General features: G+C 50.4%; 1 long non-coding RNA gene across 2 annotated transcripts; it reads left to right on the forward strand.

Moving 5' to 3' along the window:
- Window positions 1-214: 214 nt before the first annotated feature.
- Window positions 215-26,429, forward strand: LOC119259965 (uncharacterized). Of its 2 annotated transcripts, none has more exons than XR_005128615.2 (5): window positions 215-427; window positions 3,762-3,890; window positions 24,857-25,099; window positions 25,367-25,498; window positions 25,603-26,429. It is a non-coding gene; the product is annotated as an uncharacterized LOC119259965 (long non-coding RNA). The 2 variants fall into 2 exon arrangements; XR_005128616.2 differs by having other exon boundaries at window positions 24,857-24,929.
- Window positions 26,430-27,073: the final 644 nt, after the last annotated feature.

Consider the following 27,073-nt stretch of genomic DNA (forward strand, 5'->3'; position numbering starts at 1 on the left):
TGCTGGGGCCGCTGGCAAGGAAACCAAATGGTCATACCCCTCGAACCCCCGACCCTTGTGACCAGAGTCCCCTGCATTGCGCTGCGGGTGGCAATGTCAGTACTAACAACCCCCTGCGTGGACCTCCCTGAAGGGAATAGACTGCCATGTCCAGCCGGAACTCCTACTACCCAAAGCTCCAGGATGTTGGTGACCTCACAAGGGTGGGGTCAGGGCCAAGCCAGTCATTCATTCATTCATCACATAATTGTTGAGTTACCCTGGGTGGGAGAATGTGTCAGGTACCATCCTACGGTTGAGACCTTGGGCAAGTGACAGTTGCTGCACCTCCCTCCCCACCTGTAAAATCGGGCACTACAGGGTCACTCAGGAGGTCTTACAAGGAGTCTACCTGGTGAGATCAACTTTGGCATGGAAGTGGCACACAGTAGGTGCTCAATAAATGTTACCACGCCGTGGTGCCTGTACTAAGACTGCTCTGGCCCCTGCCTCTCTCCCCTCTTCCTCCCTGCACTGTCCCCTACTCCCTAGTCTGGACCCCAAAGCGGGGCTGCAGGCCTGCACTGGCCCCGGCCAGGTGCACAGAGGCCTCATTCTGTGGGCAAGAGACCCTTCGCCTGCTCCTGGCGGACCCTGCCCGGTGACCTCGCGACCCTGCCGTTTGCGCGGGCAAAGAGGGGCCTTTTGTTCCCGGCCGAGTCGGCAGGGCCAGCGCGGGCTCCCGCCCTAATCCGGCTAATTATCGTCCACATGGCGGTCGCGGCGCGCGCTCGCCCACCACTTTCCCACGGCTGCGAAGAAAGCCCCTCAGTGCGCGCCGAGAACAGAGGGCGATTCAGCCGCGCCCGCCCGCCCCTCCGCGGCTCCTTTTTTTTTTTTTTTTTTTGAGTCGTCTTCTGCTCTCTTGTCCTCTCTGTCTCTCCGCCTGTCAGTCTCTTGGGCCGGCTCCCCGACTGTCTGGTTCTCCCTCTGAGTGTGTTCCTCTCTGTCCCCCTCTATGTGTCTCCCTCCCTCTCTTTTTCCTGTTTCTCTCCTTCCTCTCGCTCCCCCATGCACCCTGAGGCTCTCTGTCTCTGTCTCTTTGTTGCCTATGTCTTCCCATGGTCTGGATTCAACCTGGGCCCTCAGTGTCCATCTTGGGGGTTCAGGCCCTCTTGGTTTTTCCTGCCAGGGACCCCTGAGTTCTGGCCCCTTCAGTTTGAGGGGAAGCTCTGGGGTAACCCCCAAAGTGAGCTGTCCAGGGAAGGTGGGAGGGAGGCTCTGACAGCCATGTGTGAGTGCCGCAGGCTGAGTGGACCCAGGAGGCCCAGCTGATGGTGGCCTGTGACCAGGCCAGAAGCAACATTGGCCTTGGGGCAGCCAGCAGTCCCAACAGGGTTGGCTAAGGAGACAGTCCAGGTTATCCTTGGCATGGGTCTGGATCTGTCACTTGTGAGTCTGGACAACTGCCCCTCTAGAATAATTCGGAATGCATGTTCAAGGGGTGCTGGGGAGGCTATGGAGCAGATTCTTTTGCTATTTTAAGCCCTGCCCCCCACCCCCCCAGTTCATTCATTCATTCAATAAATATTTATTGAGTGCTTCCTCTGTGCCAGAATGTGTTTTAGGGCACAAGGGAGAAAACCAGAAACAAAACAGAAATTTCTGTACTACATTCTAATGGGGGAGGAGGCAGGTAAATAAATTGGGAAACAGAGGTGTCAGATGGCAAGAAGAGCTGTGGAAAACCTCACAAGCAGGAAGGGGAGTCTGGAGCTAGGTGAGAAGGGGAGTCAGGAGACCTCTGAGTTGGTAATGTTGGAGAACTGAATTGAGGGCAAGGTGCTTTCACATAGAGGGTGCCTGTGTGTACTGGCAAGTTCCCACCACAGCTTCCAGGCAACTCTTCAGGTGCCACAGGCCATGGTCACTGGGCGATGCTGAGACCCACTGGATCCTCAGAGAAATGACTGACTCTAGGACCAGGATAGCAAATATACAGGAAGAGAAACCTGAAGCATCTGGCAGTGCCAGGAAAAATGAAGATGCTGACAAAAAAAAAAAAAAAAAGGATGGGGTGCATGTCAAGGGACACAGGAGCCACTTAAAAGCGCTTCCATGACCAAAGCTGGAACAATTTGAGCAACCTCATCCATACAGTAGTATTGGATCATTTCCCAAAGCATAAAATAAATTTTCCTGAATGCATGCTTGCATAAATAAATGATTACATAAGCAAGAGGGGGAGAAGAAGCAAAATGGTGCAGAAGAATTCCAAGTAATTTACGTAGACACTTTGGCCTCGAGGAGGAGTGCAACTCCCCACTTTAAAATGTGGTCTGCATGGTGATTTCCTTCCAAACATGCAGATTGGAAACAGGAAGGAAGAGTAACTTTCTAGTGGAGAGACGTGACAAACGTCAGGGTTGGCCTAGACGTGCTAGGTCCCACTGGCAGCCTAAACCCCTGACACTCGATGACTTTACCTCTGTGGTCTTCCTCCCCCAAACCCATAGTTCCAGTCTAACCAGCTGAAAAATATCAGTCAAGGCCAGCTAGAAAGACATTTTCCCAAACAACCTCAAAACTGTCAAAATGATCAAAAACAAAGGAAGTCTGACAAACTGTCACAGCCGAGAGGTTCCCAAGGCGAGCTGACAACTAAACATAGTGTGGTTGCCTGGGGAGTTAAAAAAATAAATAAAAGGACATTAGGTAAAAAAACTAAGGAAAGCTGAAGTATGGACTTACATTTTAATAATAGCATTTGCAATATTGTAAGGCTAATAATAATTTATCAATATTGGTTTATGGATTGTGACAAATGTGCCTTACTAATGTAAGATGAGAATACGAGGGGAAATTGGTTTGGAGATTATGGGAGCTCTTGAACCTTCTTTGGTTTTCCTATAAACCTAAAACTATTCTACGATAAAAAATGTTATCGAACAAAATTGAAGGTCTTATGCTGGTAATTCTCAGCTTACGTGAAGAGAGAGACGGGGGAGGAGAATCTTCCGGGGGGATTCCAAGGAAATAGAGGGAGGATTTCGGGAACTGTTCAGGGTGGAGAAACACAGCTTGGGAGACAGGGCCAAGGAGTTAGGTCTGTACGTGCCCACGCCCCAGTCTGAGAGGAGGCACCAGAGGGAAGAGGTGCCCTGGGACAGGCTGTTTTGGAGCCAGTCCCTGACCTGGGAGGGCGTCTGAAGGAGGCGAGTGGGTGTGGAGATAGCCTGGCTCCTTGCCCTTCTGCTCTTCTCCATTGCTCCTCAATCTGGGGGCCGCCCTCTGGAGGAGTTAAGGATTCAACTCTGGAATTAGATAAACTGCCATTTACCAGCTGCGTGACTTTCTTTGAGCCTAAGAGTGCTCAGTGATAAAGAATGGTGAGAAAATCTGTGTGACGGTTGTTGCAAAGGTAAATGGAGTAATGCCTGTGAGAGCCGAGGCCTCGCGCACACTGGAGACGTGTGTGTCTGGTGCGCCGTGTCCATTCGCCCGTCCTCTGCTCTTTTCTGAGCAAGCACAGAGAGTTAGCTGCTGCTTCCTCATTCCCGAGACCCAGTCCTTCCTCTGGATCCAAGGCCCAGTGAGGCAGTTTTAAAACATGGTCCCCAAATTCTGACCCTTCTTCCATTTGGAGGTGATGTTTATATCCACTTCCTTGAACCAGGGATATATAAGTGCTTCAGCCAATAGAGTATGGTGAAAGTGACACCATGCCTGGGCCTAACAAACTGTCATTTCCATTGCCTGTGTCTTGGGATTCTCACTTTCAGAAACCAAGTTCCCTGCTTTGAGGAACCTGAGCAGCTGTGGAGAGGCCTTTGTGGAGAGGAACCAGGCCTGGACTCCCAGTGCTGAGTGAGCTTTCAGCCAGCCGCCGTCCTCACTTGTTAACCGCATACGTGAGTCATCTTGCCAGTGGGTCCTCCTGTCATGTAGAGCGGAACCTATCCCATCATGCCCTGCCCAGACTGCAGATCATGAGCTAAATTGATGATGGTTTAAGCCACGAAATTTGGAGTTGCCCAATCCTATAACTGGATTCTGATCCCTGTATGTGAGTTGTGGTGTGGTGGTCTAATGCATAGACTCTGGAGCCGGACTGAGAGGGTTCAAGTCCTGACTCTACCACAGACCGATGATATGCTTCTTGGCAGGTTCCCTCATCCTTTACCTCACTTACATCACCTATAAAAGGGGAATAATGAAGTAAGCTGATAAACAAAGTTCATAGGGAAGAACCTGGTATGTGTATGATTATTCTGCCACGTCAAGGTGCCAGCTCTTATAGGTTCTGAGGTGCTAGCCAGTTAGACCTGCGTTGGAGGGTCTCTCATCTAAAATCATCCTTGTCTGGCACCTGGGGCTCCTCCAGACTTCCCAGGTACCCAGGTGACACAGACCTGCCTCTCTGGACTGTGAGTTATTACTCCACCTGTACCTTGCTCATGTCATCCCATAACACCCGTGGCCTATCTCCTGGCCCCCCAATCCCTTCCTCTCTGATCCTGACTGCCTGTCCTACTTCCCTCTGGCTGGTCTGTTTAGGGAATAAGGAAGAGTAGTCAGGTGGATTTAGAGATCCCCATATGGGGGGGGGGTGTTGATGGGAGCTCTTTAGTTCATAGATGTCACTAGGAAACAGAGGCTTATCATCCACGTATCTCATGGGAAGACATTGATTTGTTGCTGAAATAATCTAGAGAGAATGGGACACAATATGAGTGAGGCTTGCCTCGGGGAAGCTAGAGAGTTCTCACAAAACCTTTCTCAGGAACTGCCTGATGGCATGCGTCAGACTCCGGAGGAAGCTAAGGTTTCATCTTAATTAGATTTAGCCAGAGAAAAATGAACATGCTCTTAGAGACTTTCCCACATATGTCTTCCTGCAGTTTCTGAGAACTCAGAAATGCTTTGCGTCTAGGCTACACCGCAGGATTTGGGTTTTACTGCTCTGGGAGCTCTCTTTCACTAAAGTAACGCAGTGACCTGGGTGCAGGGCAATTTCTTTGAAAGAGGGAACAATTGCCCTGGCCTGAGGAGCAGGGAGCAGGTACCTGGTGGGGAGCAGGGACAGCAGCCTGGGTTTTGGAGTTTGCTAGTCCTAAAGCTCTGTTGAAGGAAGGTCTCACAACCTGCAGCACCTCTCCCCAGGAACCTTCCCTGGTACCTTCAATTCCACCACTGTTTTTGAGGGATTGATCCCTTCTATGTTGGGAAAGCCATGTTGATATTGACCTTCAGGAGCAGAATTGGGAATTCATAACTCTGCCTCCCTGCCCCCAGGGGAGACAGAGAGCAGAGGGGACTGAGAGCCTGCGCTGGGCCAAGAGCATCTGGGCACAGGCGGGTCACTGAGCAGCCCCACCAGGGCGCTGGTCCTGCCAGCTCTATTCTGCGGGTGCTGGACAGGAGCGGAAGCTCCTCGCCCTCCACAGGGCTGGGGTCTGACTGCAGAGACAGGAGTCCAGCCTGGAGAGTGGCCTGTGTGCAGCATTGCCCCCACCCCACCTCAAGCCCCCCAACCCCCAGGCAAAGCCAGCGAGATGCCCGATCCTGGAGGCATTCAGGGGGTGTTGAGTGGGGGCAATATGTGAAGCAGAGAGCCCTGAGTCTCCATCACGCTAACCATGGTGATGACATCAGGCAAATTCCTTAACCTCTTGGAGTCCTGTTTATGAAACAGGGACAATGTTATACATGTGTAATATTGGCACAAACATCACACACACAGCCCCCCACCCCTGGCCCCAACAGTTTCCAGAGTAAAGTTTTTTTTTTCCTTTGGCTTGGAAAGGATGCTTTGGATTTACCCGTGTAGTCTCTGAATCACCAAGAGGAGCTACGATGAAAGCATTTCTCAAACTTCATTGATCTTAGAGTGCTTTCTGGAGAGAGGATCTGCCCTTGGAAGTCATAATCGATTCAGAAATTCTTGACCCTGGCTGGCAGCTCAGAAGACTACCTGGAGCCTAAAATAATAAATAAGTGAATACTCCAGAGTGAGGGAATGCTGGTGGGCCCCTGAAGTTGGATCACTTTCAGGGCCAGGTGATTCTAATGAGCAACAGGATTGAAGGACTGAGGTTCATGGACTTGATGGAGGACTTGTCGACTGGCGCCTCTGCAGCCCCCACAGGCAGGGTGTTGTTGGGAGAAAGAGAACGAGAAGCTTGATCCCTCCGGGCAATCTAGCTACCAGCAGGCCTTGGCAGGATTCAGCGTGTGTCGCTAAGTTGAAGGGAGGCTCAGGATCTGCCTCCCATGGCCCTCATGCCCTCGGCCTCTGCTGCCATTGGGGCATCTCTGTGGCCACAATGGCTGGGTGGTGGCTTGTGCTCTCCAGCCCCGAGTCTGGCAGCCCTGCCAGCCTGGCACGGCCCGGGTCTCCCTCGCAGGTTTGGTGTGCTGCTGGCTCCAGGCCCAGAATATGTCGGCAGCTTCATTGAGATGCTTCCCTAGCTCTGCCCTAGTTCAGGGTTTCAGAGCCTTAAGGCACCACCCCAACTTTTTCCTGCTCCCTTTCTCACCCTGGAAACATCTCGGTTTTGAGAAGCCCAGAGAGGTTGGTGCACTTGTCCCTTAGGACCGGTGGGGGAGAGAGCGCTGACTGGCTAAGGTGGGGAGAAACCCTGATAGAACCAAGGCATGGTGGGGTAAGGCAGCCACGGGGAGGAGCAGGCAGGCCCGCCCTGGAGAAGGGGCCCTTTCCTAAGTTCACTGGCTTAGAGGGGGTGTTTTTGGGTTTGTCGCTCCTGGTGAGTGTGCCTTTTCCTAGTTTTTATGGAAGTGTTGTTTGTGTTAAGTGGTGGTCTGGTCTAGGTACTCAAACTGCCCCTTCAGGCAGCTTTTAGGGTTCAGTCCTGGAACTCTGACCCAATACCACCCCAAGATAAGGAGATAAACATCTTCTCCCCGACTCCAAGCCAGGCAGCACCCTTTACTGAGCCCAGGAGGGGTAGACAGAGTGGATGCTGTGTGGACCGTCTCTCAGCTTCCCCAGGTTTGTCCTGAGTCAGAATCCAGGTCACACTCACCTGGCCAGTGGTGCATTGTGGGAATAACCAGGTGAGGCCAGCAACCATGCTTAGTTTCCTTGTTCTTGAGACTCCATGATTTGTGGCCCCTCTCCCCACCCCACCCTCCAAACACCCACTTACACACATGGTGCAGCCAGTGTGAAAGTCCAGGGCAGGGTACAGGCAGATCCCCATTCGAGAAGCGAGGGTACTAGGCTGGGGTCTGGCACTGCCTCTGCTGCTGTTTCACCCATTTCTGGGACCCCATGCATATCTGGAGACAGGACAGTAGGACAGTTGGCTGAAGTGGTTCTGTGGGCCAGCGCCTAGCAGGCTTCCTGGGATTTCCCCACCCAGAGTGAAGTGGATACAGTGGCTGCTGTGTGTATCCCACCTAGACCGCTTAATCTGTGACCGTGGCTGCTAAAGTTCACTGTTCCTGCTTCTCTAGAGAATCATCCTGGCCCAACAGTCTGGTCTGGCAGATTACCTATCCCAGAACCATTCCCTCAGCCCCCAGCTTGCAGCCAGTGACTGACCCAGGAAATCTCAGGGCTGGCCGAGGCCCTGCTACAAGTCATGCTCAGCGTCCCATCTCGCTTCCCTCCTGAGTTCTGCCCCCTTCACAGAATCCTAACCTGAGATGCATGCCTGGCTGGTGAGCCCTGAGGACCACTGGCTCCAGAAGTACAAGACTGTGGGTGAAGATGAAACCGAGCAGGACGTAAGCGTCCTTAGCTGCAGGACTTCAGAAGGGACAGAGGGAAAGGTGGGAAGCATGGGAGCCTGGGCGGGGGCTCCAATCTGGGTGTGGAGGCAGGCTGGAGTAGGGGCTGCTCCCCTTTCTCCCCTCCCTCGGCCCCCACCCTGAGCCTAGGCTCTGGGAGCCCCTGATTATTCGCCCTGTCTTCCAGACTTGGCAACTGAGACCAGAGTCCCCTTTTCTCTAGCCCTTTGTCTCCCGGGGAACCGAGGGATCTGCCAGACTCCAGAGTCCAGCTCACGGTCCCCTGCAGATGCCCAGTCCCTGCCCTGGGAGGTTGGCAGAAGCCAGACCCTTGGCAAGAAAGAACTTGAAGGAAATTGAGAACTGGGTCTTCCCCTGGTCTGGAGAAAGGGCTTGACTATTGGGAAGGCTGGAACAGCTGGCCCGACCCAGGCAGCTGGCGGCTGGATTGTGCACTTGGGGAAGCAGACTTCCTGCAACCTCCCTTCCCTTTTCCTGTGAAGAGGAAGGGGTCTCATAACTTCCCTCCCGTGGGCTGACTGCTGCTTTTGCTCCCTGGGTGGACAGAGAGGTGGGACAGTGTCCAACGGGAGGGCAGGGGTACAATGGGGTGTTTCAGGCACTGTTGTTGGCCAAAGAGAGGATTCTTGGGGCCGTTCACATCATATCTGGTAGACCCTGCCCTGATCTCAAAGAAGAAGGAAGGTCTTTGCCTCTTGAGTCACTCTGACCTCCCCACCCCCACCCCACCAGGATATTCTCAGGGGTTTTGAGGAAGAGAAAAATGGAAGAGGCTGACAGAGAGGCAGCGCCCAGCTAAAGTGCTGAGGAGGAGGAAGCACTGGGTGTTTTGCTCACTCACTGCCCTTCCCATGTTGGTCTGGCCTGCACTGGCCCTCCTGGTCACTGCGGCTGGTCACTTGTATGCTGCAGCCACCACTCCCCAAAGTTTAGCCACCAACACCAGCCGACGCTTGGGCCTCAGCAGCTGCTGATAACCTCGGATAACCCTGGCAGCTTTTGCGGAAGGAGAGTGGTAGTCCTGCAGCACCAGCAGCCTGGCCCCGAGAGCTCTGGCCATTGTGCTCCCAATGTGTTTACCTCAAACCTTCCTTCCTCTCACCGCCAGGAGCCAGGAAAGGCCAGGGCTCTCTGGGCCCCAGCGAAGGGGCAGGGTGCACTGACAGGGAGTGACTTCTGGGCTTGGGAAAGTCTCTTAGTCACAGGCACAAGTGTCAGTGGGAAGGGAGCCGGGGCAGCCCTTCTGGATCCTCGTCCTGAAAGATGTACATCCCTCCAACTTAGCAGTTCACTTCTGTGAACTGATCCTAAGACAATATGGTAAGTTCATAAAAGGTGTGTATCCGAGGACGATTATCTCAACTTTGTTTGGAACTGATACCCATCAGTGGGAGATTGGTACATTCACACGGTACAAAACTTGGCAGACATTTACTCAGAAATATAGTTATCAATAAAGCTGCCATGAATATTCTGGTAATTGCGTGGGACCCAAGATAGAGTTGCTGGGTCAAAGGATATGTGTATGATCCACTTGAGTTGATGGTGCTAAATAGTGATTGTTCCAACGCAATAGTTATTGCTCCACCGTTTTCACCAGCACTTAGTATTGTCAAGTTTGCTTCATTTAGCATCTCTCATGAGTGTATAGAGGTGCTGCATTGTGGACTTAATCTGCATCCTAAATATATGTCAAGAGGAAAATGGATAAATCAATTGTGGTATGTTTATGAGATGGAAAGCTACACAGCAATGAAAGAAAATGAGCTACTGATTCATGCAAATACAGGGATGAACCTCAAAGGACATTATGTTGAGCAAAAGAAGTCAAACACACAGACTACCTACTGTCCATTTCCATCTGTATGAAATTCTAAGATGGGTAAAACTAATGTAAGTTGATAAATAAGTCTTATCAGCCTGTGTGGGCAGAGAAGGATTGACTGGGAAGAAGATGAAGGAAACTACTGGTTGGAAATGCTCAATATCTTGACATGGGTAGTGGTTAAGTATCAGTGCATGTAAAAATTTATCAAACAATATCTTTGCATTTTGTTATATGCAACATATGCTTATATTGAATACTTAAAAATATTTACCGAAAAAGAAAGAAAATATCGATTAATCTGAAATTATACTCAAAATATTTATTTTTAAAGATTTATTTATTTATATTTGTGTAGAACTAGAATGTCAGCCAGAGGTGCAGGGAGTGAGAGGATTCACCAGAGCAGGGAGCAGAGCAGGCGGATCTACTGAAATACACTGCTGAGGGGAGCAGTGGGCAAGACAGGAGAGGTCTGCCACACCATGTGGGTAGCTCCCTGGGCAGGGATTGAACTCAGGCCATAGTGGTGATAGCACTGAGACATAACCCCGAGGGAGGCCCATGTTCAAAATATTTTAAATGTAAACAGAAGTTGGCAGAATGCTATGGGGAGAGCTTCCCTTGTGAGCTCCTAGCAAAAATCTAGAGTATCTCATTTCAAGTCAACATAAAATATGGGGTTTGTTCTGAACAACAGTCTTTGGAAAAACTCTTAGTGCACAGAATCTGTCATCTAGAGATAAGAAATAACTCAATTTTACATAGATGAGGAAACCAAATATTACAGTTCTCAGTACCACATCTTGAAGACTGAAAACATCCTGTGTCCAGAGGGACATAAAAAGGCAGGAAAATCTATAAATTATGCAAAATGGAAACAGTTTTTAAAATTAGGGTATTTTCTTCCTTCCTCTCTCTTCTTTCTCCTCTTCTCTCAGCCCCTGACCAGTTCCAGCAGGGAAGGTTGTTTCTTACTCTGTCTCCTGTGGATGAGACTCTTGGCAGAGGGAAGAAATATGTGAGTTAACTCAAATTGGGGTGCTAATCCTGCAGCTGCCATCCCAAGGGTGACCTTGGGATAATCTGTGTCTTCCCAAGTCTTACATTTATCAACTGCAAAATGGGAATGAATAAAAACGCCTGTTAAATTAGCTTGCTGGCAGAATTAAGGGAGCAAATGATTGGAAATATGTTGCTAAATTGGCAAAGAACCTCAACACTTTTAAACTAGAATGCCCAGGGTGCCCCTGGGGGAAGTGTACAATAGACTCTTTCATAGGGTGTACCTGGATTTGAGTCCCCCCACCCACAGTTACTGTGTGGTCTCGGGCATAGGGTTTAACATTCCTGAGCCTGGGTGAATCTTTAGAACAGTATCTAACATAGAGTTGGTGTGAAAATACAAGATCGTATTTAGGGGCCTCCCTGGTGGTGCAAGGGGTTAAGAAGCAACCTATGAAGCTGTCTGCAGCCTCTGCAGCACGAGTTTAATCCCCGGCCCGGGAGCTACCCACATGATGCAGCAGACCTCTCCTGGCTCGCCCGCTGCTCCCCCCAGTAGTGTATTTCAGTCAGTCTGCCTGTTCTGTTCCCCACTCTGTCTCTCACCCTCCCACGCATCTCTGGCCTGTACCCCAGCTCTTGTATGCATAAATAAATCTTTTAAAAATTCATATTTATAAAATAAGTAGTGTAATGAGTGCCTAGATAGAAGAAATGCTCAGAATATAAAACACAACAGCAAATAGAAACCCATGAGTGGCTCCTCAAGCTCCATATTGTTACTATCATGCTGTCATTTCCCACAGGACAACATCAAAGGCCTCAGGATAGAACAGAATGGACCCTCCCTGAGGTAGGGGCTCATCATTCCCCTTGGGGTGGGAATGGTGGTGCCCACCTTGCCCTTTTGCCTACCGCCAAACTGGTTTGACTCTGCAGTTAGTCCAGAGTTTGGAGGCCTCATCCCAATGTGACTGGCTCTCCAGAAAGAACAGCAACCCCAGAATACTTGATTAGAGTTGAGGCTCCTATATGGCCAGGAAAGGGTCTCTGGAACCCAAGAGTCTGAAGCAGGGCTTAGGGCTCTGGGGTGGCTGGTTGAGGAGAGGGGTCCCACCATTCCTGACTTGCCCGTGGGGAGTGCACCAGGGAGTGGTAAGTGGGGGTAAGGGGTGGAAAGCCATGAGGAGAAGGGGCTTGGGAAGGAAGAGGTCCTGTGACTTAGAGGCCTCCTTGACATCCTCCCCCAAAGTGTAACTCAGGGCCACCTCCCAACCAAAAATTCTGTCTGCTGCCTCCTCGACCTCCTCCAGCATGTGGCATTTAAGGTAGAGCAATGGATGAAGTAGCCTCTGTGCCCAGGAAACATCAGCCTTAGATCCTGGAAATACAGGCGACGTGAAATAATAGGTGTGATGACGACAGAGACGGTCGCCAGCATGCCTGTGCCAGATGCCCTTCCCACATATCACCTCACTGAAGCCCTGTCACCAGTCACAGGAGCCCGTTCTCAGACAGGGGCGTGGCTGCTGGAAGCACTGAGGGGGCGGCTCACTCAGGCTGAACTTGCGAGAGGGGCGTGGACAACTTGGCACAGGAAGTGGTCTCAGCCCAGTGGACAGAGGGCCGGGTCTGGCCTCTGGTCTTGTTCTCTGTGGCTGCCTCTCTGGGATAGGAATTGCTGCCCTGACCTGTCTCCCACTTCAGCTTCCTTCTCCCTGGCTCCATCCTCACCTGTCCTGGCCTCTCTCTGGGCAGCCTTCCAGGGGCCATCACAGCATGCTGTATAATTCCCACACTCAACTATGGCTTCTTCTCCCCCTCCCGGCCCCTCTTTTTCCATACTTTTCAAGCTGAAAGGACTTGGGAGCTGCCCTTTGCACAGAGACCAGGAAGCCCAGCTGCTCCTGGCTGAGCCTGGGCCCCAGACCACCTGGGTCCCGACTCAATGTTTTTCAAATTGAAAACAGTTCAGATCTGGGGCTGCTGGTGAGGCTGACTGGGCTGAATTCCAGACTTTGGGCTTTGAGGAGCAGGGAAGATGAAGGTGGCCCTGCATGGCGCTGGGCTTGAGCTGGGATGGAAGCAATAGGGTCGGAGGCTTTCTCCACGGTAGAGGCACAATATTCTGGTTCTGGCTTTGGTTGCTGTATTTTCTCCCTTTGTTGTCTGAAACCGTTCAGCCTCTCCTAGTGTTGGATTTGCCCAAACTCCTGGTGGAGCTGACTGTGCAGGGCAGCCATGGCCTGATGAGTGTGTAATGAGACTCACGATGGCACATCTGTCTGTCTGGAAGCATCTGTCTGTCTGGGTGTGATGTGACTCAAATGCTGAGACGCACATTCCTTGATGTCCCCTTCCTACCCCCATCACCCCAAAGCTCTCAGCAGCTGTATCTGCCCCCAGGGAAAGAAAGTGCCTGACAGCTGCACTGCCCACCCCAGTCTGGAAGTTGCCACACAGATGGGGGTGCTGTATCCAGCTGGCTCCACAACATAGCCTCTTCGGGAGCCTCCCTCCCTGTTAGTGTCCCCATGAGTGCTATCTGCAACAGCTGTTGTCCTGAGGCAAGGCATGCCCCCAAGAAAATACCGGACAACCAGCAGGCGGGAGCCCTCTTGTATCCTGCCTGGAGCTCAGTCCAGGGCAGCGGGGCTGTCCAGGCACCCCTGGAAATCAAGACTCTGTCCCTCCTGCATCCCTTGGTGCCCCATCAACAGGTATGTGCTCCACAGCCACCATGAATGTGCCAGGACCCAGAGCCCAGTCAAGGAGCAGGAGTTCCCACACTAGACCTCAGCTGTCAGGGAAGGTGGTATGTGGTGGTAGTGGTGGGGCTTTTCTTGGAGAACTATGGTTATTACAAGTCCCCAAACCATTGCACTAAGAGGATAAAACCTAGGCACCATTCCCTCTCATCACAGAAGCCAACAGGACCTGATCAAGATTAGGAGGAAAGCCCAGAAACACAGTTTTAGTGATTTAGAAGGAGGACTGTGTGTGCTTGCAGGAAGGCAGGGTCCCTCCTGTGATGGGTGTTACAGGGCACTTGGGGAAGGGTCAAGGGTGTTCTGGCAGAGGGATAGCAACAGCAAAGGTGAAGCGGTCAGAGGGGGCATCTGGTTTGGTTGTGGTTTCAAGCCTGTTGCCCAGTTAAGAGGCCGGGAGGTGCCAGTTTGCGCACAAATTGCACGCGGCATTTCTGGGGAGAGATACATGCGGATACCCAGTGGGGCCAGAAAGGCTTTGAGAAGGAAAGGAGGTCCGAAATGGGGAGAGAAAGGCAGAGCCCCGCAGGGGGAGGACATGAACTTTGCTTCCCATTCAGCCTTGATCCTGAAGGCCAGAAGCCCAGAGGTGGAGGGCTCCGGGGGGGCTGTGGTGAGAGACAGGGGCTCAGCTTGCCCCTGTGAAGGCCAGCAGGGCTTTGACCAAAGAACAAGGGCTCTGTGTGTGTAGGGGGACCTAACCCTGGCCTAGCCTCCCTCTGTTCCCTCTTCTTCCACCCCCAGGGAGGTCCTTGCCCCCACACCTGCATACACACCTGTGGAGCACAGACCTTGTGCAGAGGGGTCTGTGATGGGTCACCCCACTTGCCAAGCAGACTGAATTGCTCTGTGTGACCTCATGTCCTCCTACAAACCACTCTCCTGCTTTGGGCCTCAGTTTCTTCACCCATAAACCTGTGGCTGGGCTGCAGGGGATCTCCAATACCTCCCTCTGCACTTGCCAGCCCTGATTAACTTGTAAGTGTGCAGAGGATGGTGATGCTAGGTCCAGGCTGGGATCCAGCAGTGATGTCTACAGTGGCTCTGTGGCAGCAGGTGGCACATGTGCCCCCACATCTGTCTTCATAACACCTTTTCTGACATCCCGTGTAGGCAGAGGCATGAGAGGAAAGACCAGTCTTCTAGAAGAAGTGATTTTACTAGTACTAGCACTTAATTAGCCTGTGACAACTCCTACCATAGGGCCATATCTAGATGGAAGGCCAGTGTCTCCAAGGATCTACCATCAGCCTTGTCCTGACAAAGGCACAGCCACAGTTTCATAAGGAAGAAGAGGGAGGAGGTAAACATCCCCAAGTCTGAGCTCTACGTCCATCTGGTTTTCTGGCATTTTGAGAAACGTGTGCCCAGCTGCATTTATTTATAGCTAATAAGAGGGAAAGTTTTGTTGCTGTTGCTTTGTTTGTTTTTTGCTGAATCAGAAAAAAATCCGTGAGTATTGTTAAGGAAGAAAAGAACAAACCAAGGGAAGTTGATGATGATAACTAGGTTTAAATAGAAACTCTGGAGAACTTATATCAGAAAATAGAATATGTTTGTGAAGGTGTGTGTATTTGTGTGTGTGTGTGTGTTTTTGTGAATGTGGTATTTGTGGGTAGTGCATGTTGTATGTTCATGTAGTATAACATGGCAGGAATGTGTGTGTATATTACAGTGTGTGTGTGTGTATGTGAGTGTATGAGTGATACATAGGAGAGATTAGAAGGACATGTTTGCGTTGCACAGCAGTGGTGTGTGTGTGTGTGTACTGCAGGGTATATATTATAAACAGTAAAAGCACCAGCATAGGCAGGGATGTTGTATGTGCATGTAGGATGCATGTGCACTGCGCCTGTGCATGGGATGGGTGACGGATGTGTTCTGGGGATGCACCGCGTCCTTGCTCCCTGATGTCCTGGCCTTGATCAGGACCTAGTGATGACGTCAAGTACCACTGGAGTTGGAAACAGCTCCCTGGAGAGCTGGAGGGAAAAAAAAAAAGGAAAGTGAGGTGCCTTGAGTCTTGTTCCATGTTTGCTCTTCCTAAGGGAAATCAGGATTTCTGGAGTCAGCTTCATACACCCTGTGAAATCTACATGAGCAGAAAGGGGTAGGGGCCCAAAGGAAAAGCAGCTGCCTGTTTGTGAAGGCCCCCAAACAACTTGCAGTTTCAAGAAAAATTGCTCATCACACTTTTCAGACCTTTTCTGTGCTTCAGTAAAGTGGGGAAAAAGTCTACTAGGAAATGGAGCCATGTCCATGAAGGATTTGTTCCCCCCCCCCCCTCCCGCAACACACACCCTTGTCAAAAAGTTCGTTTGTAGTAGGGACTGGGAATTTGACTGACAGTTGGAGCTGCCAGCACAACTGTTCACGGTATTTCCTCCCAGCGCATGGGACCCCTCAAAATGTGGCAAATCAATCTCTTTGAGCTGCCTTCAGACAAGACGACCAGAGGATTTCTCTCTCCCAGATCTTGGGCAAAAGTAGGGGGAAGGGGGGTGGTGCCCAGACAGCTCTGCATGTGTCTTTGAGGAACTCAAGCCTCTGGTTTGTCAAGAAAGGTTGTTGATCGGAGCCCCTCCTGCTACACAGGACTGTGCTGTGAGCCCAAAAGCAACAGTTGTGAATGTTTTTGCAGCGTTGAAAGGACAGTCCTGAGGGGCAAGGTTGTTCCTGGCACAGTGCCCGTGCCCTATGGGTGTCCAGTAAATAGCTGCTGAATGAATGAGTGGCCCAGGAGGGACCGTCCAAGAGAAACAGACTGGTTTCCACCCACTGCCAAGCAGGGCTTCCAGGGCAGGGCTGGGGGCGGACGCGTCTGCCTGTCCAGCTGTCGCGTTTCCTCCTCCCCTTTTCCGGCCCCTCTCCCCATAACTCCGGCTAGTTCCCACGCCCTCGCTCAGGGGCTTCTGCTGTCATCCGTGGGCTTTTATCTGGGCTGAGGCCACTGCCTGCCTAGACCCTTCATAGGACCAGGGAAAGGGGACGTTCAAGCAGATTGTGGGGAGGGCAAGTTTCTGGGACTGAGGAGCAAAGGAATCAAATTTCAAATGCAGCTGATGTGCAGCCCTAGATGAGGAAATCAAGGTTTAGAGAGGGTCAGGGGCATTCCCAGGGTTCCATAGAAAGGTGGCAGAATAATAACGATCATTGTAATTATGACAATAGTATTTCTACCTTGTATAGTGGGATATGGGATAATATTTTTAAAACAGTTAATCGCCCCCCCCCCCCATATTTCTTGCACTCCTTAGCTCCCACTTCCTGTAGCTCATTTGCTTTGAGGTATAGGAGAACATGAGCCTCTGCAGGCCTCTGGGGTTACTGGAGGGCAAGGAGAGCAGGGTTGCTAGGGGCTGACTGCTTAGGCCCCAGCATGCTAGGTGGGAAGGTTGACCTTAAACTCTTGTTGTTTGCTGCCTCAGGGAATAGGCCAGAATTCTTGAATTTTGACTTTCAACAGTCTGTAGAACTTCTAAAATAAAAAATAATCTTTGCAATTTGCAACTCAGTGATATAAACAGCATTAGAGGAGATCTGAGAATTCACCCACGATGAAGCACCACGAGGTAAGTAAGCGGAAAGTAAAAAGGAACAGGAGGTGTGGAGAATAGAAAGAGACACTAACTGATGACGCTAAGTAGAATTCCAGCCAGAGAGACTGCAAAGAATGAGAGGCAATATTCAGAGAGATGATGTCTAAGAAGTCTCTAGAACTGAAGACAGATATGAGTTTTCATATAGCAGAATCACACCACACTGTGGGTCACATCAAGGTGCAATTCTAGATCCCAAAGGGAAGCCCTCCTTACCCCCTTGTTCCCCATTTCCTCTCTCTAATCTCTATAGCCCTCACCATACTACCTTTGCTTTAGCATTGAATCTTTTTTTTTTTTTTTTTTTTTTTAATAGAGGCATGTTTTTCTTTATTTGTTTGCTTGTTTGTTTTTGTTTATACATGCACTGGGTACAGTCAGAAGCGCGGGAGGGTGAGAGAATTCACCAGAGCCAGAGCGGGAAGCAGAGCAGGCAGAAGGACCAAAGTACACTGCTGAGGGGAGCAGCGGGCGGCAGGAGAGGTCTGCGCGCCATGTGGGACCCTCCTCCGGTGGCCGGGGAGCAGCTGGGGATTGAACCGTTGCCGCAGAGGCCGCGGGCAGCTTCGCAACCCAGCGCTCTACCGCTGCGCCACCGGGGAGGCCCTAGCATTGAATCTTAACCTGCTTCCATTAACCCTTCTCTCTTGGGCAAGTTTTGCCTCCTCCAGTGAAACTGGAAGCTTCCTGAAGGTAGCAGGCCATCTGCTAAGCCCAGGTACTAGAGGAAAATGGCAAGATATCTGGGCAGAGATCTAGAGAGAATTCTGGGCAGTTTTCTCCTCTGTAAAATGGGATTAGAAACACCACGTCAGAGCATTCTGAGATTTAGATGCTGGGCCTCTGCAAACACTATGCTTCTATTGAATCCATACCATTTTTATTCTCACTGTTTTTTTTTCCTAGATCCAACACCAGTTCTGCCTATTTTTTTTTAATTTCATATTTATTTGTGAAACCATAAATTTCTCAATTTTAGTTTTAGCCGCAGAGTTTTTTTTCTTTTGTAAAATAAAAATGTATTGTTGTAGATCCAATGCAAGCAGAAACAAAAGATCTGCTTGTTGATTGGGCCAGAGAGGCCAGATAACATGCTTCCCTTGAACCACCCCTGGAGCAGCTTGGCTACAACAAAACCCTTGGCTACAACAAAAATTAGAAAACCACCTATCAAAAACTTTAATGCAGCTTCTTACACAACGTAATTCTGGGTGTCTACCTCTATTCCATGAGAAAAGGGTTCTGGGGTTAAATAAGTTTGAGAAACCCTGCATTAACCAAAGAGCATTGGGTCTTTTCAGGATTTCTTTGAAACTTAATGTTTGTATTGTGCACTGGGAGCTTTAAGATATTGGCTGATGTGTTGACTTCTGCAAATCTCCCTGTTTTCATCAGGAGCTTCCCTATAGGCTAAGGCTGTCCAGAACACACTAGAGACATGTGATACTGGAGAAGACAAATGCTTTTTTCTATGTCTCCTCCTCAAGATCTTAGTATAGGGCTAGATACTGAAATGGGAAAAGGCGGGACAATAAATAGTCTGGCCTGAATGTAAGCTTTCGTCTTCCCGCCACTGGAATTAAAAAGGCCTGCGGAAAGCTCAGTAATTTCCAAGTCTTTTTTCTTCCTGTCTCTGCTCTGCAGACAAATACAACCTCATCCTGCATGGACATGGGTAAACCCGGGTTCCATTGGTCAATTCTTTCTGATACCTCTGGCTGGGACCCAGCATCAGTCCCGGGGCTGAGCCAGCCCTTTGGCCTAGGCAGGAGGCCCGAGAGATCCGGCCTGGCCCGTGAGAGCTCTGGGAAACCTGGTTCCCACTTAATGATCCCCTTCCCAGCAGCCCAATAGGCAGCAAAGGCTTCTTTCCTCTTACTGGCGGGAAGAATTTCTGGAAATACGGCTGGGGCTGTGACAATGAGGCAGGATGCGCCCACCCCTACCAGGTCAACCCTGATGGTAGACCCACCATCTCTCAGGGGCTGGGGCCCATAGTGGTTACCTCTGCAGAGCAGGGAAGGGCCAGTCTGTACCGGCCAGGCCAGCCCTGCCCCTCACTGGCTGCCCTTCCTACTCCAGGCCTTAGGAATAGGATAGGTCACAGCAGCAGGCCTGGAAAGGAAGGGCAAGGCCCTGGAGTCTCACACCAGAGACCAAAACCTTGGTGGGTCTGTCTGGTTGCCTCAATGCAAACAAGACTATCTGTCTCTAGGGTTCCAGAGTAGGGTCACGTGATCCATTGTGCAACTCGAGCATGTCAATAAAATATTTTAGGGCTCTGACAGACATGAGATGCTGAAGTGCTTTGTCCCGAGGGGTTAGGGGCATTTTCTTGGGGGGACACCTTTTTTTTGAACTCCTTCCCCCACTCAGGGCTGAGGAGACACAGAACTGGGACCCAGTCCTTGCTTTCAGGAGTTTCCTGTCTGTGTCACTCTGCCTCTCCCTTTCTTTCTCTCTTTTCTTTTTGGCTTGGCTGCCTGGTTCCATCCCGCCATTCTGTCTGTCTGGTCCACACCTCTCCCTAACTCTATTCTGCCTGGTAGAATTGCTATTCCCAGGAAAGGTGAATGCCAGAAATTCAGCAGGCCCCTCCCTACAGCTCCCAGTTTGGTGTCCCAATCCTGGGGCCTGGGACCTCAGGACAGTTCTCCCACCCACCGAGCCCTTGGGTCACTAACTTGCTTTGTTTCTCTCCTGGGTGACTGTCACTATGGTTATAGTCACATCACTCAGCCATCCTTCCTGTGGGGAAGTTGGAAAGGAATTTTTGTACTTTAAAAAGTTGTTATTGTCTGCGGGGAGGCAGCACCCGCAAGGTGTTTTATCTGGACTGAACTTGGTTTTCGCTTATAAACTCATGAGCTTTCTAAAGAAGGGATTCCAGGGGATCCTAGAGTCCAGAGGAGGGAGAGGGAGGCTGGAACACTGTCTGTCTCTCAGACTGGGGGTGCTGTTCTTTAGCCGAGGTTCCTTGAGAGCAGGAATCTTGCCTCTGCCATTTTGCTAGAGTGTCATGATTCAGAGGTCCTGCCTCACTCCTACCCCAGGTCTGACCAGGTCCTCAGAGCCCAAGGAAGTCCCTGGATATTGCCAAGACCGGTGTTCCTTGGAACTTGCTGGTCAAGGTTCATCTCTTCCCATCGCTGGGTCTACCCCACCGTTTTCCTCTGCTCCCCGGGGTCTCTCAGGCCTGAGCTTTGGCAACCACTGCAGCTTCCACAGTCTGATCCTGGACCCCGTCATCCCCAGGCTTCCCTATCCAGCAAACCTATACGACTGGCCTCTCTCCAACTCACTTCACACACACATACATAATGAGCCCCTTCCTACCTTCTTGCCTTTGCTCAGGCTGGGGGCACCTTTCCCATCTCTGCTTGTCAGTTCTCACCACCACCCCCCCCACCAGGACTCACCCCTCCCCCCAGCAGCCTGCCCTGACTGCTCCACCCGTGTCAGCCTCTTCTCCCTCCCCCTACAGTCCCTCCATGGCCATAGGCCTGGTGCTTTATGGAGACTGACACCTCCACACTCAGCCCCAAGCTAACACAACAAGCTGGGGTGGAGGGGCAGAGCGGCAGGATGATGGATGAGGCTGCGTGGCTCCTTTCCCTGCTGAGGCTGTGGTTAGGAGATCTCCCCTTGAAGAAGCCTGATATTTTCCAGGAATTTCCTGAGAGGAGGGGACCAAGCATTCTGGAATGAAAGCCAGCTGTGGGGTTGTGGCCTGGGGGTGGGGAGGGGGCCTCTGGGCTTCCTGGCTGAGTCAGTGACTGTCCCCAGGTAATTTATGGGCTGAGTCAGGCCTGGGGCATCAGGCATTGGGGTGGGGTTGGGGGGGGTGTCTTTTAGGCAGTCTGTCAAGGGAAGGGCAGCCTGTCTGACCGGAAGTGAATCTGGCTGAGCCCTGCACTCCCGTTTTGTCCCCCAGCCTTTGTCTCCTTGCCTGGAACCTGCAAAAGCAGCAGTCAAGAGACAGGAGTTCAGGGAGATGGCCACAGAGGGGAGACACCTCTGGTAGGCCCTGGGGGCCCCTGAAGGCAGAGGGGCAAGGCTGGCAAGGAGTGGGCTTGGCTTGGCCTCAGAACTAAGTCAGAAGTGATCTGCCTGCTCTTGCTTCCTTCCTTGCCCCTACTTCAGCAGATGTGGCCTCCTCTGAAAAGCAGATCTGGCTTCTGATCTCCTTTCATCAGGGTTGTGCCTCCTTCTGAATCTCAGTTCCTTACTTGAGCAAGATGGTCTGGCACCCCTGAGCCCTGGTCTGAGATTGGCAGCTGCAGAAAGGGAGTGGATTCCTGTGACACTGGCCTGGAAAACAAGACTAAGCAAAAACAAGCCTGGGAGATACCCTCTGAGGGGCACTGCAGGGCTTGACCCTGACTGCAGAGCGGGCTGGGATAGGTGGGTGGGTAGAGACAACTGTTTTTTTCTCCTCCAAGTTGGACCAGCTGCAGGGGAGGTGGGAAGGGTGTGTAATCACACACACACACAGTCCCAGGAAAAACCCGTTTTTGGCTCGTGTCACTGGGCACTGAGCCTGGGTTCCCACAGAAAAATCATAAGTGGCGAGGAGCCCTCTCCTGCTGACAGAGGGTGGCAGACATGTCCCCTGGGGATGGGACTTAGCTTTCCCATGTCATTCATGCACATGTGTTGTGGAATCATCTGGATTCTAAGCATGTTGGGACTCGGCAGGTTCTGGTCTCAGCATTTTGAGGAGCCCCCTGAACATATATGGGGCTCAGGCAGTGGCATAGTTTGGTGCTGCACCAGCCCTGGCTTCCATCCCCGCCTGCTCCAGGCAACATGGATGCCGGGTCAAAGGATCAAAATGATCCAGACAGGAGACAGAGTAGGAGTGGTGAGAGGCGGTTGGCTGCTGGAATATGTGGGAATACAGTGGACAGTATTCTCAGGTGGACTGGACATGAGGTCTAAGAGAAAAGACTCAAGGACAAGTCCAAGGTTTTCACCTGAATGACTGAAGGGATTAAGGTGCCATTAACTGAGAGGGAGGATGAATTTTGTTGTACATTGAATACATTGTTTTTATTGTCAAAATCTGAAAACAGAAAGCCCCGGAACTGAGCGGGGGTATCTGTGTGGTTCCTGACCACAGGGACCCCTGGTTTATCACACCATCCACTGCAGACCTTGGGGGTCCCGAGAGATCTGGTGAAAAAAGTGAGGCTCCCTTTCCTGCCTGCAGCGCAAGGGATTGGCAGGAATACAAAGGGCTTTGTCTCACCTGAGTCCCCGGCTTGCAGGACTTGGTGTTAACTGAGGGGGTTGTGTGTGGATGTTTGCCTGCACAGACCCATTTTGGTCCCCAGAAGCCTTTTCTTCTCAGACCTGGTGTGCTGTTACGAGAAACTTCTAGAGGAAGTATTTGTGGGAGGTGAGAATACCTGCTTCGATTCTCCAGGCCACAAACCCCTGCCAGCCTGGCGGGTCAGAGGCGTGCAGGAGCATCCCAGGCAAGCAAGTATTTGGGAACGCAAGGCCAGAGAGGCTGTAAGGATGGCTTTATAGCTGCTCAGGTTGGCTCTGCCCAAATGCCTCTGACGGAAGAGGCCAGCTTGGCTGTCTAACTCCCCTGAACTCAGGTTCCCTGAGGAAGCAGTCCTGTAAGCATCTGTTTCTTATTTCTTCACATACCTTGGGTCTGCTGGGCCCAGAGACTAAGTGCTCTGTGCCCCTACATCAGTAGAGATGGGGGACAAGAAAACAGCGGGGAGAATATGGGTTCCCGGGCCTTTCTCCAGACCCATGGAATGTACATTCCTGAGTGAGAGGCCCTGGAATCTGAAGGTTTACAAAATTCCCCTAGTGACCTGATGGGGGTTGGGAGTTGGAAACCCCTGGCCTCAAGGGACACCGTACTTAAAGAGAGTCAAGATGTGATACAGAGGACAGGCGGCCAGAAAACTTAGGACCTGTGTCCTGCTTGTCTGAACACAAGAGAACCCTGGGTCTTTGAGGGGCCTCCAGGGTGCATTTGCTGAGTTTGAGTCTAAAGCAAAGATAAAGCCCCAGGAAAGGGGAAAGCCGTATGTGCTTCAACAAGCCGGAAGCCAAGAACGACTCTAGGGGCCAGCACCAGAAGCCTTGAGGAAGTATCCAGATCCAGAACTGGGGGTCAGGGCAAACCTACCTTTCACGGAGGACACATTTGTGCATGTTATTCAGCACCCTATTTCTTCCCTGAGGGATGGAATCCTGGCTGCCAGCTTCACTGCACGAGGTGCAGACCCCTAGTTTCCTGCACCTAAAGTTGGGAGATAGGATTTTAGAGCTTGGTGTGGGGCTGGAATGTGCCTGGAAGGTGGGGCTCCCTCTGGCCTGCCTGGGGTGAGCCCTGGAGCTGGCCTGTACTCTATGACCTGCTCCTCCTCCCTATAAACTCTTAACCCCAACCTGAAGAAGGTGATCCCCAAGGGCCAGGGCTTGCCCGCCCAGAAATACATTAAATAAATAATGTGCTCTGCCCAGATTTTATCTCATCTGGATTCCAAAGCACAAGACAAATGGCCTCATGTCCAGCTGGGAGGTGTAATTCATTCTCCTAGGTGAGCCCACAGCCCGGGGTGGGGGGTGGGGTGGAAGAAGAGGGGCGGTTGGATTGGAGCATCTGGAAAGGCAGACTCAGGGGCAGGTAGGCCCCAGAGCTCGGTGTGCAGGACTGGGTGCCAAGACCGCTAGAAACAGGCAGGCTTCTCAGGGATGGCAACAAAACCTCGCATCCTTTCATTCAGGGAATCTGTTCTTGGGACTTATTCTAAGGAATACACATGGAACATGCAAAGATTTAGCTTTCTGTAAGCCCGGAAAACAAGAAGCAACTTAAATGTCTGATTAAGAGAAACTTGGTTAATCATCCTGCAAATAAAATGCAATGTGGCCTTTAAAAGATGATGCCATACAAGCACATTTAATGACCTAGAAATAAGTTAATAGCACAGTACGATACTAAATATACAGCTACTTCATTTAAATGAGGCTGGGAGGCTAGAATAATTCTCATGCGTGCCCACGGATCACCCCACTACAGAATCCAACCGGAAGAGACAGACCTTGCCTTTCCAACCAGAAGTGATGCTGCTTTGCTGTGGGAGGAGAGGGGAGGCGGCTCCTCCTTGCCCAGCAACAGCTCAGCCAACACGAGAATGCTATAACCCGCAAATGAAACGTGAATATACTTTGAAATCCCAGCTTCCTCCATTGGACTCTTGATTTCCAACATCCCTCTAAAATTTGCAAAACAAAGTTTTCTCTTTGGGATGCACAAACCATGAAACCTCACGTTCCAAATTGCTTTTTGTTATTGTTTCTGAATAAACCCATTTTTTAAAAAAATAAATTTTATTTTTATATTCCCTATACAATTGCAGCCCCCTTGTTTTGACCCCAATCCCTCCTTTCCCTGCCTCCCACCCCCCCATAGAGTGTCTCTGGTTCATAGTTTTTTGTTGATTTTGTGAATAAACCCATTTTGCTGGGGAAATAACTGGCTGCTTGTTTGGCTGAAGTTAGCAGGAGTGACCAGAACAATAAAAGGCTGATAGATACATAATTTTGAAACTGTGCTGACTCAGTAAAAATGTTGGACGGATGTACACCCAAATATTGATGGGTCATGAGCAACCTAAATTCTTTCTTTTTCATTGACCTTTATTTTTTGTTTTTGCTTTTCTGAATTTATAACTTTTTCTAGAATAGTTGCACACTTATTTATATACAAAGGGCAAAAATAATAAAAGTGATTATTGTTATGATTTTACAAACCAGGACTTCCAAGAAGTAGCTCAGGAAGGAGAATTTCCAGGTGGGAGGGGCAGCTGTGTCTAACAGCCTAAACTCTGTTTCCTGTTGACCTCTCCTTGGTCTTTTTTCATTCCCAGGTCCATCCTGCTGCCTCCCCTTGGCCAGCACCCCAGGATGCCACTGTCCTTCCAAATCTCTGGACCAAGCACAGTTAAGAAACCTGAAAGATCATACCAGAGAGCATTAATAGACTCTAGGAGAAGATAGCAGAAATACAGCGACTAGAATAACCATAAAACCAACTAGACTTCCTTAGGAAAGGTTGTCCATCCTACATCAGGCTCCCTCCAAAGCTTCCCAGGTCCTGCCCATCTTGTATGGTAAGATCCACTCAAGGATCTTCTAAGTTTAAAAAACCAAATGGTTCTCATTTAATTTTCAATGTTAGGTTCTCTTTTAGTTACAAAACAAAGCTGTTTATATTATCAATTTTTCAGGTTCAGCTATTGCTGTCCAGTTTAGAAAAGTAAAAATCTAATTCACATTCCTTTACCTCTACTTCTACTCAATCCCTTCTGAAAAGTTTCCTTATTGTCTAACTGGTTTTAATCCTTCTGCTCATGCTTGTAACTTAAAATTTCCCCCAGTTTTACTGAGATCTCATCGATGAGGAATCTACATTTTTAAATCTCAAGAGAAAGAAACTCAGAACTACTAAGAATAATTCTTGATTGACTTGGAATGAGTTTTGGAATCTGTATTTTTAACCAGCTACCCAGGTGATTTTGCTGATCTTTTTGAGGTGGGGTGGTTGTTGTTTTTTTTTTTTCCCTTTCCTCTTTCTCTTCCCTTTAGTAAACTGTTTTTCAACTTTGTTTTTCAGTGAAAACCATTTCCTCCTCCCCATGGACTTGATCCAGAGGCTGTGCCCATCTCTCCCACGTCAACAGTCCTGTGTCCTTGGCAGAGGACAAAGCACTCTCATTCTGGGCCTTTCCCTTCCTCCTCAGCCAACCCCCTGCTTCGGCAGCTAATAAAAAGGCTAAGTTCCCTGATGCAGGGAAAGCCCCACCTGCAGATTGGAAATCTGCTAGGCCACACTGTCCTAATCTACAGCTGTCCTTGCCTCTTCCCTTCGGATTTTCCCAGAGCAGGGAGTTCTGTCCCAGACCTCGGGTGTCCCTGTGCCGAGGTGGAATCCAGACACCACACCTTCCAAAGCCAAACAGATCTGAGCCAAACAGGAATGCACGAGCTGGGTGCAGTTGAAGGCATTTGGTGGCTCAGTAGGCAGGATTTGGGGGAGCACTGTGCTGAGTGGAGGTGGGTAGGTATATTTATTTGGCTCACAGAGTCCCCTGTCTAGTGGGATCAGCTCCTCCCATCAGTAGCCACCTGGCCCAGCTTTGGGAGATGTGGACAATGGATTTCACAGTGATTTCCACTGGGCCATGGCACTGAAACAGCTGCAGGAGAGGGCATAGCTGTGTTTTCCCCACCCTTACCAAAGAATTGCTCTGGAGGAAGGCCACCCTCCCCAAGGGCCTACTTGCTATGGTTCTAGTGGCCCTGGGGCAGTACCTCTAAGCTAAATTTGACCTTTATTAAAATGAAATCCCATCATCACTTATTCAGTGACTCCCAAGCCTGGTTAAATGTCAGAATAACCCGGAATGTGAGTTGAGAAATAAAGATTGATAAAAAGAACAGATTTAGAGCCCACCCAGACCTAATGGATCTGAATCTCTCTGGGTAGGACTAGGGCCAGAATCAGTGTCAGTCATTTTAATCAGACCCCTGACCCCAGGAGGTTGAGCCCATAGAATGAGAATGTGGAGAGGGAATATCAGGTCGGGGGTCATGGAGGTGACACTGGGAGCCCCGACTCACAGTATGTCCATGTATGCCTACCAGAGAACTGGAGACTTTTCATACGTTTTCTTATTTGTTAGAACCAAGTCACAAGGTATGTCCAATTATTATCCCCATTTTGCTGATGAGGAAAGGTGGAGGGGGCGGGGCGCTCAATGAGGTCACATGACTAAAAAAAGGCAGAGCCAGATCTTAGGTCCAGATCTGTCTTTTAACCTCCCTGCAATGGAAGGAAGACTGTGAAACCTGGAGTTAGGCCAGTGTGTCCCCAAAGTATGCATTCTGCACACTTATCTCTGGTGCTCTGTCTCCCTCTGCCTCAGCTCCCCAAGTGTTTGGACAGGACACGACCTCCATCAAGACAGGGTGGCTTGGGAAAGGGCTCTGGGTTGGAATCAGGAGGCAGTGGTCCCCTGCACCACCACCCAGAGCTGTGAAGGGTCTCGGCTCCCTTTCTATGGCAAGAGGGGGATGGACTAGGT

This window comes from Talpa occidentalis, unplaced genomic scaffold (assembly GCF_014898055.3).
Source record: "Talpa occidentalis isolate TD23 unplaced genomic scaffold, MPIMG_talOcc4v2.1 talOcc4.5, whole genome shotgun sequence".
Taxonomy (NCBI): Eukaryota; Metazoa; Chordata; class Mammalia; order Eulipotyphla; family Talpidae; genus Talpa; species Talpa occidentalis.